This window comes from Staurois parvus, unplaced genomic scaffold (genome assembly GCF_062004578.1).
Source record: "Staurois parvus isolate SC_StPar_1 unplaced genomic scaffold, SC_StPar_1.0 ptg000088l, whole genome shotgun sequence".
In the NCBI taxonomy this organism is placed as follows: Eukaryota; Metazoa; Chordata; class Amphibia; order Anura; family Ranidae; genus Staurois; species Staurois parvus.
Window position 1 is genome coordinate 1,272,707 of NW_028317884.1, and position 16,042 is coordinate 1,288,748.

At 43.0% G+C, this 16,042-nt stretch overlaps 1 protein-coding gene and 1 pseudogene across 1 annotated transcript in view; one reads left to right on the forward strand and one right to left on the reverse strand.

The window, feature by feature from the left end:
- Nucleotides 1-16,042, forward strand: part of LOC149468363 (neuropeptide Y receptor type 2-like) — a 90,057-nt gene that overhangs the window by 17,653 nt on the left and 56,362 nt on the right. The gene's annotated exons all lie outside the window — the stretch shown is intronic.
- On the reverse strand, nt 15,317-15,432 carry LOC149468364 (U2 spliceosomal RNA; annotated as a pseudogene).

Sequence of the window (16,042 nt, forward strand, 5' to 3'; positions counted from 1 at the left end):
GATGTCTAAAATGTAGCTTTAACCTAAGATTTTCATTTGGGGTGTATTCATTTTTGCAACATGGTTTTTAATGAATTTGTTAGGAAAAATAATTTTTTGTGTGTGCAAATGACCAAATCTTGTTTGCAATCAATGACCCGTATTTGTGGGAGTATTTTGTAGTATAGTGTCACATAGAAAATGTTGATTGAAAGTAAAGTTTTCTGACAAATATGTTGGGGTGTACTTATTTATGCTGAGCGTTGTAAATACATAATTAGTTGTGAGTAGTGAATGACAGACACGCAGAGGAGAGAGAGACTTTCAGCCAATCACAGTGATCACATGACAGGGAAACCCATGTAATGCCTCCTGAGTTACAAAAGCTGAACTCCAGAAATGATTTATACTGCATACTTACACTGGTTCAGTGCATTGTAAGGATGCATATCTTAGTGCTGATGGACTGGTGGAAGAAAATTGGATGAGGTGAAGTTTACGACATTACCAACCCTCCTTTCTGCCTCATTCATTCAGAGAACATGTTTAATTCACCGGAAAAAAAAAATACAACAGCCCCCATAAACAGTCCTCTTTGCAAAGCTGCTTGTGGGGAGCAGTGGTAGTGAACACTCAGAGTCTGGTTGCAGTAAAATGTGAAATTTGCATTGAGCAGCACGCCATTGTTACATTCACCCTAGTGGGAGAGCGCTGCTTAGTGAAATAACTCACAGTCAATGCAGTCAAAGATGTGGCTGAAAAGAGATGCCGACAACACCTGTTTCATAGGGCTAAGCCTGGCCAATGTGGTCCTAAGAGGGGAGGCTCCATTCCAGGATAGCAAGTCCCTAGCCTGTCCCTTCCTGTTCTGGAACCTTTCCTTAGTGCTAGTTACTTTCCATAACAAGCAGGGTCTTTCTCCCTATGCTAGCCACTCACAAAGTGTGCACCAAATCCCAGGGGCAGGGACTTGTTTAGACCTTGCTGACCTATGATGGCCGGCAATGGTCACATGACCGCATTGTAGCCAACCAGAACACTGCTCTATTGACCCAGGAAACCATAAAAAACTGTGTTTCCCCTTGACTTCCTCTCCTGTGGTACCACTCAGGTTGAGCACCACCTACAGTGCAGAAAGCAGACTGCAGCTGCCTACATGCTCTTCTTTGCAATAGTTAAGTAATACAACAAGGTCCTAGGATGTAATTGAGAAGACAAGACTGGGAGAGGCCATGCATGGCCTACAGATATAACATTTAAAAGAATCTCCTTTTTTTAAAATTGGCACAGTGATTTTCAGTCTACCGGGGATGCTTGAATATATGGAAAGGTGAACTTAACCTTTAAGGTAGACCATGCAATAATAATTAAAAATATGTGCTCAATGAAAATGTACTATTTCTTTTAATAGGCATAATGTATGCTAATAAGGGAAGTATAGGTGCTTGCCAGGGGCTCCAGAGTCCATGGGGATTCGGAAAAACTACTCTTTATAGTCAGTCACTTTCAGCTCTGAAAGGCATTTAGCGATGGAAGCCTTTGTGTTCCAGTAAAATCTCATTCACACACGACCTGTTTTCCTGTGCGGGCTTGTGGCCATGCTGTATTGGCTTCAGGGGTTGGCCATAGATGGATAGAAAGTCGAATGAAAAATCGGGTGGGTAGACCAATCACTCAATTTTCATATGGTTAGTGTGTTTACTGCAAAAATCGATTTCTGATTCAAGATTGAAAATAAACAAACACATGTGGTTTTTTTTTTCAAACAACCAATTTTCTATTTCTTTGTAGGTCAGCTGTTTGAAAAAAGAAAAACACGTAAGTGAAATGCAGATGAGAACTAAGGGTAATAGCAGAAATCGGAAAAAAAAATAAGTTTAGTGTTGTAAATGATCGGAAAAATGTTGAAGTTTGCTGGAATTTCTGATACAAGGATTGGGCCATCAAATGTTAGTTCGAAAGAACGTTTTGAAATTTGTTAGAATTTGCATTAGTTTTTCTACTCATCTATGGCCAGCTATACACTTTACCATGCAAGGCACTGTTTTTCCTTTTTTTTTTCCTTTTTTGAAATACTGCAAAGTGACATTTCAATCTTTTCTTAATACCGCAGCTGCTGTGCATAAAACGCGCAGCCAGAGTGAGCGCTCCAGTGCGGTGTGGAAAAATACAGTTATGCTGCATTTTTTCACACCGCATTGCTCTGCACCTGCCTCCTGGGTTCTGATGTGAACAGGGCACATAGAAAACAGTTGTATTCTGAGTGTCAGTGTGGACACCTGCATATTTCTAGTGCAGAAAAATGCAGGTCTTCAAACAAGTGTGGACAAGCACTAAAGGGTTCACAGAAACCAAACATTTATTCACAATGCGTTTGCTCGCTCTTTGCACGTGGAATAGGAAAATGCCTTTGTATACTGAAATTTATGCACGATCCTGTTAAAGTGGCAGAGAGCCTATAAATGGAAAACATTCCAAGGAACAATGAACCATTGCTGGTTACAATATTGATACAGCAACCCCATTCTGGCTGTCCTGCATATGAAACCAAGCCACATTCTACCAATACCTATTATTATACAGGATCTATATAGCGCCAATAGTTTGCACAGCGCTTTACAATATAAGGGAGACAGTACAAATACAATACATTTCAGTACAGAAGGAATAGGAGGGCTCTGCACATGGAACTTCCAATCTTAAGGAAGGGGGAGGTGATACAAAAGGTGATAGCTGCGGGGGATGATCTGGCGGAGGTGATTCAAGTACAGTTCTTAGGTGGAGGTGGGGTAGGCTTCCCTGAAGAAGTGAGTTTTCAAAGATCGCCTAAAGGCAGACAGGGTGGGGGCTGACTGGACATGCTGTGGTAGGGAGTTCCAGAGGATGGGAGAGGCTCTGGAGAAGTCCTGGAAGCGAGCGTGGGAGGAGGTGATGAGGGAGCTAGAGAGGATGATATCATCGATTTGGGCGGTATCTGTGGATGAGGTTGCTGATGTAGCTAGGGGCAGTGTTGTGGATGGCTTTGTAAGTTGTGGTTAGTATGTTGAATTTTATACGTTGAGTTAGTGGAAGCCAGTGAAGAGATCGGCAGAGAGGGGCAACAGTAACAGATCGGTTGGTAAGGTGTATGAGTCTAGCGGCAGCATTCATAATAGACTGAAGGGGGATAGCCTGTGGTAGACCAGTGAGAAGGGAGTTGTAGTAATCGAGGTGGGATATAACTAAGGCGTGGATAAGTTGTTTTGTGGTGTCATTGGTCAGGAGGGGGGGATTTTGGAAATGTTCCTGAAGTCGAGGCGGCAGGATTTAGCCAGTGAGTGGATGTGGGGCCCAAAGGAGAGGTCAGAGTCTAGGATTACGCCTAGCACCCTGGCATGAGGGGAAGGACCAATGGTTGTGCTGTTGATCGTAATGGTAAAGTCGTGAGTGGGGGATCGGGGAGGAGAACATATTACAAGCTCAGTTTTTGAAAGACTGAGTTTAAGGTAGTGATGTGACACAATATTGATAGAGCAACTTCATACTGGCTGTCCTGCGTATGAAACCAAGCCACATTCTACCAATACCTATTATGTCAATTGCATACATTCTCAGCATACAGCATATGTATAATGTACATTCCAGACATTTAATGACATAAATAGTCTGGTGTTATGCCCAGTGCCTCCATAGTATTGATTTCTATAAAGACAGGCCATAGAGGTCACAGTGAAAGGCTTCCAGGTTGTATAATCGCTCCGCTTCAAATGTTGTGTACATCACTTAGCATGACTCAATAAATGGTTATAATGCAATTGTTACAAAAAGAAACAGGTAAATTCAATTTGTTTGCTTAAGACAAGTCATCTTGCATGAGACGGGTCTTTTTTCCTGTGGTAATCCAGTCAGCGGTTCGTCTAATAGGTTGGGGAAGAGAGATGAAGCAGAAAATGGTAATAGCACCCGGGGGCAGGAATAGATGAGGGCTGGATTAACACTCTCCGCTGGAGTGTATGAAATTGTACTCTGAGATTTGTTTGGCTTTGACAGGTGATGTACAGAAGGTGTCCGTCATACTGATGTTATTCCAGCAGACCGTGATAATGCTTGATAATAACTTTTACACCGCACAGGGGTTTTACTGAACAACCGTAAACTGTTAACTTTCTTAACCACTTCATGTCCGGACACTTTCACCCCCTTCCTGTCCAGGCCAATTTTCAGCTTTCAGCACTACCACACTTTGAATTACAATTGCACAGACATGCAACACGGTACCTATATGAATTTTTTAGCATTTTTTTTAGACAGATAAAGCTTTATTATGGTGGTATTTATTCACCACTGAGATTTTTATTTTTTTTGCTATGTAAATGAAAAAGTCCAAATATTTTGAAAAAAAGTGTTTTTCTTATAAAATTTTGCAATAGTATTTCATCATAAATCTTGGCCAAAATTTATTCCGTTATCTTTTTAGTAAAAAAAAAAAAAAAAAAAATTAGTTTATAATCAAAAATTATCATTTTTAAACATTTTTTTTTACATTTTTATTTTTTATATCATTTATTATGTTTTTCCTTTTTTTTTTACATACTGTCACCCTAGCAGTACAGTGTCACCATGGAGATGTGAAATGGGGAAACAGCTTTCATTGTTTGAACACTGATTGAAGTAAATTAAAAACGTTCTGACTGACATTCTGCAGTTTAGCCACAAGATGTCACTGTTTCTAACACAGCCTCAGACTGCATAGCTATTTCTATATTCAATAAAGGGTGGGGTTTTCTCAAGGAGAGTGAACAGGAAGAGAAAAGAGAGGCCATACTGGAGAGCGAGAGAAGGCTGAGTGAGCGGAGAATCCGTTGCCATCCAGCTGTGAAGACTGCCCTCCGTAATCAGAAATCCCATTGAGTAAAGCTGATGGTGTTCAAGACACTAATCCTGTTCAAAGAGGGGTAGATTTGCTGCCAGGAAGCTGATGAGGACAGAGGAGCAAAGCAACATACATTGCTGATAATATCGCATGATTAGTGGAGAGACTTTTGTTCTGTTCAGAGTCATCAGCGGCTGAAATACAGACCCGGGTCGGTAAGAATTGTGCACGCACCTCATTTCAGTGTTGGCGCCTATAAGACTGAGACAGGCCTATAGTTAGTTAGTTAGGGTCTCTGTTTGTGTCAGGCCACAAGTGTTATTACTGATCATTGGAAGGACTCCACAACTTAAAGTGACATTTCACATTGGAGAGCTGATAAAATCCTACAAACTCAAGCCAGACTGGCGTTTTGCTCAGAAGGAATACTCAGGCACGATCTACAGGACCAGTTATGGGAGGGAGAATACTGTAGATTTGTGTAAGATTGTAAACTGTTGTGCTAGCCCATACCATACACCCATACACTGATTCCTGCTCTTTTAGGGTAATAACAGGTAAGGTGTGGCATAAAGGCTGTAAAAGCAATCATTTCTCCTTCTCTCTAGCTGCATTCTTGCAGCCATTGAGAACTACTGTGTGAGCTGTGATTGGTCACAGCTTGTCACATGGTACAAGCCTGTTGTGAATAGCCTTGTACCATGTGACCTCTGTGATCATTTAAATATTTCATACGTAATAAGCAATGATATCACAAGTGACATCTTGCTTACTACTCTGCATGTGATCACTGATTGGCCAATGAGTGATCTCATGAATGGGACCTCGCACAGAGGTCCCGTCCAACGATCGGTGTTCCACTGTGTCCGGAGGACACAGCGGGCACCGGATCACTGTGCTGCATGCTCCCAGGGAGTGCGCACAGCTAGAAAATGCGGGTGCCGTTTATGAACGGCAACCCACCCCTGGAGTGCCACCGTCCTGCCGTTTATAAACAGCAGGCGGACAGCAAGTGGGTTAAAGCTGAATGCCACACAGCTATAAAAGACAGATTAATGCAGCTCTGTATCCATTATCTCATCATTAAATTTTTTTTTTTTTTTAATTTAAGCAGTGTAAGTAACTGAATTTGGCTTGGTATCAGCCTCTTGTATTCCCCGTTACAGCAGTGCTCAAATTGGGAGAGAAAGAAGCCAATCAGCATATGCTGATAAAAGGAGAGAGAGCATAGAGAGAGATCATCAGTGTGCTTTTTCAGCTTTCATTGTCCAGTCACAGGCTGGGGGAGGGACAAGACCTAAAATGTTGCTTAACCACTTGCCCCCTAGACGTTTCACCCCCCTTCCTGACCAGGCCATTTTTTGTGATACGGCAGTGTGTTACTTTAACTGGCAATTGAGCGGTCATGCAACGCTGCACCAATATTAAATTTACATCCTTTTTTCCCACAAATAGAGCTTTCTTTCAGTGGTATTTGATTGCCTGTGCGTTTTTTATTTTTTGCACTATAAACAAAAAAAAAGACTGACAATTTTGATAAAATAAGCTATATGTTTGACTTTTTGCTATTAAACACATCCAGTAAAAATATTTTAAAAAATCTAATTTCGTCATAAATTTAGGCCAAAATGTATTCTGCTACATGTCTTTGCTAAAAAAATCCCAATACATGTAAATTAATTGGTTTACATGAAAGTTATAGCATTTACAAATGGCGGTATATATACTGGATTTTTTTTTTTACTAGTAATGGCGGTGATCAGCGACTTATAGCGGGACTGCATCGGCATTCTGACACTGGGGGGGAACTGACTTGGTGTCACTGACATCCCCAGTGACAACAATACATTGATCAGTGCTGAAAAACACTGTACTAATAGCACTGGGCAGGAAGGGGTTTACATGTGGGGTGATCAAAGTGTTAACTGTGTGCTGTTTTACTATGGGGGCTGTGTGTGTGTTTCACTGTAAGCACACTACTTTGTATGGCTCTGCTATGCAATACAAAGCAGTGTGCAGGAGCTGACAGGGGAGAGATCTGTATTGTTTACATACAGGTCTCTCCCCAGTTGGAATCCAGGTTCTAGCAGGGAATCACTTGCCAGGACCTGGTGATTGACAACCAAGGACGCAAATGGCAGCGTGGGTAGGGTGCACACCCCTCCCACCCGGAACTGCAAAATCACGTATATATATGTGATTTTGCGCACCTGTGCCGCCCTGTAGCAGTATTTCTGCTATAGGGCGGCGTGGAAGTGGTTAAATACAGCAGTGAAAAATCTGGTCTCCTGTCCTGGCAGACAGGACTGCGCTTTGTGACAGAGTTGTGTAGGGCTACATTCACGCTAGCCTGAGCGGTAAAACTCAGTGTTTGACCCTGCAGGCTAGTGCAGTGATAACTCTGGAAGGGAGCCGTGCAATGTGCAATTCAGCACATCACACCACTTGTCTTTTTTCCTATTTCAACTTTATTGGAAGTGTCTCATTGGGGCCAGTTCATTCAAAATGGTGCAATGTGTTTATGTGTGGTGACATAAGGCAGGGGTGTATTTGCTGCAAGGCAAACAAGACATTTGTCTAAGGTGGTAGTTTTCAGGGTAGAAGAGACAAAGTGGCATCTGGTGACTGGGGAGCAGTGGAGGCAGAGGAACAGCAGAAGTTGGGATCCATGAGAGGCAGCTGCAGTGGAGGCAGAGGAACAGCAGGAACTGAGATCGATGTGAGGTGGCTGGATGGTGTCAGACTCTCCTACCTGGTCCTTCTTATGGCTTCAGTGGTGCCCAGCGGATGTCATTCTGTGAGCTGTGCCAGTGAGTGCTGGAACGTAGGAGGACGCCACAGGCTGGGGGCTGCTGGAGGGTATCCGATTGCCCTGCTGGAGGGTGTTCAATTGTCTGGGGGGGCGAAAGCTCTGAGGAAAAGGGCTTGCCTTTAAAACATGTAAGCCAATGTGGATTTACGGACAGCGTTCACCTGGCATGCACACCAATCTGGGTCCTACCCACCATTGGGACTGTGGACTATGAATTTCCATATCATTTTATTTTACCTTGGTTTGTGAATATATATACATTATATATATTTTTAACATTCGTAATGAACTCTCTTGGGGTAATGCACTAGGCCAGTGCGCCTTCTTTTTTCATCCGCCTGCTCTGCTCTGCTCAGCAGGGGATCAGTGGACAGATCCCCTTGTGAGCAAAGCAGATCTACCTCCTGTGAAAGGGGCCTTACATTTCTACTCTGAAAGGGCGGAAATACAACTAACAGCACAAACTCCTGCGTCTGAAAGTGAAAGTTGCAAAGTGGAGATGCAGTTTCATACCTGGTTTTCTGACAGCTCCATTATATATATATATACAGTATCTAGCTTCCCAAGGTAAGGGTCTAAAAAAGATGGAATGGAACGGAATGGGTTAAAGGTGGACAAAAAGGAGGACTTAGTGAAAAAACCTCTTTCCTAACTAAAGAAAGGTTTAGTTGGAGTTGGTTTTAAAGCCACAATCCAGATTCTTGGTCTTCATACAGGATCATTTCCTTTCTTGATATTCTCTAGTGGTGACTGTTCCTCAATGATGCAGAGAAAAGTGCTATTACAATGACTTCAGCACTGCTTTCTGCACCATTGTATGTGAGTGCAGCACACAATGGTAGTGCATCCTTACACTGACTGTACTCATAGGATGTCCTCAGTCCTTGGGCATTATTCAACCTGGAAGACTGAGGACATGTAGTCGCAGAATGAAATTTCTACATGAAGCAGTGCTGGAGCCACAGCTGCTTTTTTATTTAAAGTAAATACTTGGGAACTATTAAATACCCAGAGTTACGCTTTAAGGTCACTTATTCTAGCTCTAATGCTGTTGATCCAGAAAAAGTAAACTCAAAATCCATGAGAGGTAGCAGTCATCCACACATTTCCTGGATGAATACCTTTATGATTTCTTCAGTGGAGGTTGGATTAATCACCTAGATCCTTTATATAGAATAGGGTTTCCATGGAACCCTAGGGTCCCTCTAGAGGTTGCTTGGGGTTCCTTGAGCAATGAGCAATTTCTGCCTCTCAGATAAGTTCCCACTGACACCATCCATCTTTTTAGCTCTCTGTAAGGGGGTAATTCTACCCAATGATCACATATATAAGGAGCATTCTTCCCACCGATCATCAAATTAATGTGTCATGAATTGTAGATATGGTAATTTTTAGCAGGGGTGCCCTGAGACTGGAAAGTTATTTCAAGGGTCGCTTTCTGTTGAAAAGGTTGAGAAAGTCTGATATAGAAACTTTATCATATGGTCCTCTTGTTGGATGAGATCCCTCCACTACCTGAACTGAATGGACAATCGTGTAGCCATAGAAACAGAATCTGTTGTGGACACAAAAATGTATGGGGGAATGTTAAAACAACGAGCAAGTAATAGATTTGTTTGAACAATTTTACGAAATAGTCCTGAGAAACGGTAATCACTAGGCTGGATTGATAACTCACAGGCACCAGAAGAAAACTAATTATAAAGAAAAGAGATCAGCTAGGGCTATTTATCAGAAGGGTCTTGTCTCTGCACTCTACAGGCCAATCATACATCAAACACGTTACTGTTCATTTGTCATGACTTATGAAAGAAAATCAATGAAGTTTATATAGCAGGTCTTGTTCAGCATTCAATATATTTGCCTTTCATTATGGAACCAATTTCCATACTGACTGATAACAATAAATCTGGAGCGATTGCTTAATAATCCTAAACTTAGTCTTAATCTTAATCGACAGGTATATAGAAAGTGACAAGTGACAGTAAGATGATTGCTTGTTTGCAGTAAAGCATCCTGACCCCTTTGATAAAAAGAGATGTTTCTGTTTAAGATGTTGTGATTTTCAGAATAATCATTTCATACCGAAAAACACTTGTTATTGCAGTAAACTGTCACTTGTTTAACAGCACTAATAAAGCTTGATTTTTTGATTATTTAAAAAGAAAGCAAAGAGCTTTGTCAGTGAGCATATATTTGTATAGCAGTGTTTATTTATTATAGGATTTTAACATGTTATGATAAGATTTTACCAAAAGCTTGCTTTTACATGTTTTTGTTATTGTATTTAATGTAGAGATTAGCCACGAGAGGCAGTTCTCTGTACAGTAGCTCAGTGCCGTTACAATGTCGCTGAAAGACAGCCTGGAAATTGTGCCCAAAAAAGCAAGCAGATGACAAAGGACTACTCACCAGTATTGTTTGCAGATGATCTGTTTCCCATTAATGACATACCATGGCTCCAGATTCTGGGGTGGATCCCGACTATGAAGTTGGCATCTTTCCTTCAGTCCGCTGTCAGCTAAATACGGGTCACAGGAGTGCAGAATTAACTGCACTTCTGTGATCCACATGAGAAGTACAGCCAAAAGAGCTTTGGCTGTACTTCTCCTTTAAATAAACCCTGCTGTCCCAAGATGTCTGCCGCAATAGATCCAACCGGAACGTTGCTCCGTTGACTCAAGAAACCATAGGCATGTTTCCCTTAGACTTCCTCAAGGCATTGGTACCACTCGGATTGAGTGCCACCTACAGTGGAGAAAACAGTCCACACTTACCTTCAAGGGTATGGTATACTATTAGGTATGCTGCTTCCTTATAAGATCAACTACACCATAAGTATAGGGAATCTCACTTCATAATCACCTGCACCTCCTTGTTAGTAAAAGTGCATCTTTCTCAATTGCTGACCATTGGTCCAAAAGTGGAGGATGGGGCATCAAGCTCCATATGTGAAATTTTCAGGTAACCTGAGTTCACTCATCACTGATACTTAGATTACCATACATGGGAGAGTGTACTCCCCACTTATACATCCAGACAGGAAAGCCTTTTGGTCAAAAGCCAAACTTGTCAAACTGCCATCCCAGGCCTGGGGGTGATAAATGAAGGATGGATCATTAGAAATAAAAACAAGAATTGCTGGGGGTTGGTATTTTCTAGGTAAAAACTATTCCTTTTGAACAGCAGGAGTTGTACATGTGTGTTTAAAAAAACACAAAGTGCATCTGAAATGTTCTCTGAAATCTCTGTGCTCTGGTATTTGAGTTTAGGGCACCGGGAGGGGGGGAAAATAAATTACACGATCGGTTAATATCTGAGCGTTGTTGACTGCTATGGCAAAACACTGAGGATGATGGACAAGTGGAAAAAGACAAAGGGTGAAAGATCACAGAAATAGTGTCTATTTAAGCGGCAGCTCGTTCGCTGCCTTGTGTAATTGCACTGGCAGAAATGGCCTATTTAGTCAGAGGACAATGGGACTGATGAGGAGAAATTAGCGCTGCTGCTGTCATGTGCAGGTGAGGAGACGGGAACGCAGGCACTGAAAGCAATACAACAGCAGGAGATTATTATGTTTTGTGCTGGGGGGAGAGCCTATATAAGGGAGCTCATTTTCAGTTCTAGTTCTGACACCTCCTCATAATTTAAATATTTCCTCAGCATTCCCCCCACCATAACTATCAGGTATTTTTAGATCACATTGTCAGATATTATTGTAAATACTACCTGAAATTATTTCTTGCCATGGTTTTAACATATTTACTTAAAGAAACCCTGTTGCTGACAAAAAGTCAAAAAGCACCTGTAAAAAAATAGGGTCAATACTTCTTTGATTTAGTGCCCATTCATGGAATCTTCTCTCTTCTATATCACCTGAAGAAGCTTCAAATGCCAAACCCATCAGGGAGGGTTGGATGCCTGCATTCCAAACCTTGCTCTGGATTTTCTCCTGCCGACCCTTACATCTTTCGAGGACAAAGTGACCAGTGAAAGCGGACAAAGGATCTAACCCTTTTGTATCCTATCAAAGCTGAAAAGAAATTTTGGCTGAAGATACACAACCTCCCCAGTGCTAAACCCAATCTCTAGCTACAAAGCGTCCACCACTCACATCTTCAATTTTCCTACCCCTCCTTGCTGTTAACAACCTTTCAATAACAATGAAAATGCCAGGCAACCCCCTTGCCCAACCCTTTGATTACTTCAAAAAGACTTATCTAAGCAATATTTATTTTTTAGGAATCAAAGGGATACTACCTGGCTCCAGCAAGGTTTCTCAGATAAAAAAGGATCCCCATCAACTGGTTCAAAGCGATTGTCTAACAGCTTAAGGAATATACCAGGAGAGCCACCAAAAGATAAACAGTCCAAAATTCTTTAATTGTTTTTTCGCAACACCAAATAAAACATCCAACATGTTTTGGAGGCCGCATACTCCCCCACAGGGGCGGACTGACCATTTGGAAACTCAGGCACTGACCGAGGACCCAGGGTCAGTAGGGGGCCCCATGAGATGCCCCTGGTACCTTTTTCATAGGCTTTTTTGAGTTTGGGCAAGGACACAGGGGCCCCATGATCCCCTATTGCCCGGGGGCCCCATGAGTTGTCAGTCCGCCCCTGCTCCCCCATCACCAGAACTTAAAGATATGAAAACCTTACTAGACTCAAGGACCACCTTTAGAAAAAACATCTGTATTCAGATGTGTATTAGGAATTCAAAATAAACAGTCAGATTATGGGTGGTGCTTAGGTGCCCTAGTGGGGGACACTAAGAACTACACTCCGTTCACACCAATGTGTTTTTTAATGCTTTTTGCAGAAACGCACTACAGTCCATTTAACATGGTTTCCTATAGAACATGTTCACATCTATACTTTTTTGAGCTCCTGCGTTTTTGGAAAAGGTCAGGAACTTTTTTAAAACAAAAAGCAGCGTTTTTGGTACAATAGAGTTCAGTGGTGAAGCTGCTGTAATGCATGGTAGTGCGTTTTTTGTCACATTTTGTATTTTGTATTTTTATTCTGCCTAGCAACAAAAAAAAAACTCTACAAAAAAAAAAAGAGCTGAACAAAATACGGTAAAAACGTGTCAAAAATACATCAAAAACGTGTGTAGGAAAATACAATACGAACTGTGAAAAGCAGTACAAAATGGACAAAAAGAAAACTGCATAAGGTGTGAAAAGAGCCCAATTGCCTAGGTTCCAGGCAGGAGTTTGTTATCATGCAAATTCAACTCCAGACTCAGAGGTGAGCCGCACTGAACACAATTTAACCCTCCAACAACCCAAGGATAACTGTTAATACTAAGCACTCCAGACTCTACTAAAGTTAGGGACACCAACTCCCTCATGTGCAGCATTTATGAAGTGGTACCCCTGAGCCTGTACCGGCATCCACCAACTCATAAATACCTGTCATTAGTGATGAACACTCCCCTGTTCAGTTCTCAGTCGAACATTCGAACGAAAATTAAACTGCGAACATCTGAGTATGCGGTAAGATACCGTACAGCTACTAAAATACCACACAAGTTATATTATTAAGTCATGCAGTATTTTAGTAGTGAAAACATTCTTTAATATTTCAGCTGTCAGCAGGGTTCCCCGCTGACAGCTGAATGTAAAAAGAATTGCCGGCAATTAAAAAATTAGCAAAAAGAAAAAAGACTTGGGGCCCCCCCCCCCCCCATCCATAACAAGCCCTTCAGGTCTGGTACGGATTTTGAGAGGAACCTTCAAGCCACATTTTTTTAAAAATGGCATGGAGATCACCCCCAATATCCAGACCCTTATCCATGCATGCAGCCCGGCAGGTCAGGTCAGGAAAAGAGGGAGGACAAGTAAGCCCCCCACCTCCTGAACCATACCAGGCCACATGGGGGGGTGTTTTGGAGCAGGGGGGCTCCCAAAAGCACCTTGTCCCCTTGTTGATGGGGACAAGGGACTCTTCCCCACAACCGTGGCCAGTTATTGTGGGGGTCTGCATGTAAGGGGCTTATCAAAATCTGGAAGCCCCCTTTAACAAGGGGGCCCTCAGATCCCAGCCCCTCCCATGTGAATGAGTATGGGGTAAATGGTTTCCCTACTCATTCACACAAAAAAAAAGTGTAGTGAAAAAAATGACAAAAAACAGTCTTTGACAAATCATTTATTAAAAAAAAAAAAAAAGAAGAAAATGCCCCGCGAAGTAGATCTAATGTCAATCAAGACGACACTATCGTCACTACTAACTGCTCAGCTCTCGATGCTAGCTTCCGGCCATCTGACATCTGCACCGGTCCAACAGCTCTTAAATATCTAAGGAATGGGACCATCTGGTGATGTCAACTGGGTGGCCCTGCTCCTTGTGATGTCATTATGCGCTGTGATTGGCCAAAGTATTGCACCTGATCTGTGAAAGGCGCCGCTCCAGGCTGTGGATGGAAGGAAAAAGATCACCCCACCAGTAAGTGAGAAGAGAGGAGCATGAATCCGAGTGATTCCAGTGTCAGCCAATACATGTGAGTGGATGGACTCTGCTCAACCAACCCCAGGAGTCCAGTGTTAAGGAATGCTAAGGAATGGCCTCAGCTGCCGTTCTGACCATGCCCTCTGACACATTTCGCCCCAGTGGGCAGGGAGAAACGCATCTGAGGGCTTAGCCATAATGGCGGCTGAGGCCATTCCTTAACATTGGACTCCTGGGGTCGTTTGAGCAGCGTCCATCTCTTCACTTATTTTGGCCATGCACCGTCAGAGTGCAGTGCATTGTGGGGCAGGAGAACAGCCCGCCAAATGCCCTTACTGTTCATATGTTTGCTGAGCACATGAACAGGTGATTTTTTCTTTTTAAGTCCGCAAGCGTGCAACTATAACGAAAAAACCCGTAAGTGTTCACAAAAAAAGTGCAAGTGCAAAACACCACACGAAAAAGTGCACTTAGGGGTGTGCTGTGTCCTACCCCTAAAGGGGCTTAGACCGCTTACCCTGATCCCCCGGGGCACGAAGCTCCTGACGGGGACAAGGTTCCCAATTGGTCCTCCTGGCCAAAAGGCCTGGTGGACCACCGTTCCCTATGCCCAGCCGAAGCCAGACATCCAGTACTAGGCAAGGGGGCTCTCCCGAAGAAAAGCCCCCTAGGGATCAGGGGAGGAAGGAACCAAAAGGCCACACATCCTCCCCCTAGACTTCAGGGTAGGCCCGAGGACCCACACCCTCCATCCGTGAAAAACACACACATAAGAGCAGAAAAAGTGACAAACGTGGGAGTGCATAATAAATAATAGTAAAGAAAAAATAAAAAAGTGGTACCGTGCCGAATTGTGCACAGACCAAGCCCTGAGGCCCGTAGCAAAAATTGCCCTGGACTTAGCCAAAAGACCTGGTCCTTAGGGCGCTGTGCAAAAAGAGGTGAAAAACAGTGGCTATGTGTCATCTTCACACCGTGGGGTCCCACACCCAAGTGTTACTAGTGACACCCCTGAGAGCGTCTTCCCCAGGGGGCACTGAGTTTGCGGACTTTTTGCGTCCCCAGCCCCAGGCCAGACCAAGGTAGATCCGTCCAAATCAGGAGGTACTGGGTCTTTCCAGTCTTCCCAGAGGAATTACTCCCAAGGCCCCAGAACGAATCATGGCGCTTCCTGGTTTCTGTCCCTCCGGTACTAGCCTTCCGGACCCCCATCATACCAGTGAGGGTACTATACAACAACCATCCCCGCAAAGCTAGAATGGTCGGGAGCACCCCCACTGGACACTGATAAGAACAGATACTACACTTGATCTTAGCCAAAAGGCCGAGAAGACATCAAGCCCAACATCACCTGTCATCTCACTTCCAGTGACATGTCCAACTCTTGCTATTGGATGCAGGGAATGCAATTCACTCATAGCTACATGCTTGTTCTCTTCCCAGGAGTCCCTGTACATAACTTTCTCTCCTGTGATCTCAAGATAATTCCCTAAATATGCCATGCTGCAGATCTGCTCCCAGTATGTGGGGAACAGGTTGTTAGTGAAGCGGCCAGGCATAACACCCCTTCACTACCAGAGTAACTGTCACCCTACACCAAATCACCCATTCTCTGGCTGGTTGGTTGCTTTAAGCAATGATACATACATGGTTGTCCCCAGCAATGGCAATATAGCCTACACGAGACAGCAAAGACCTGTTCTTTAGATACACCATGTAATGCACCACTTAGAGGGAGACTTCAAACCAGGCATTTAAAGGAACACAAACTGTCTTTATTGAAGAAATGCAAACATACATGAACAGTTCTTGTAAAGCAATTTCTCAAATAAAGTCCTGTACAGAGGTGTTCTAGTGCCCACTAGGTAATTATACTTGAGTAAAAGCAAAGTCCATAGTCCTTTAGAAGCAAGTGACCATTAAGGCAAATAATCCACATTAGGTAG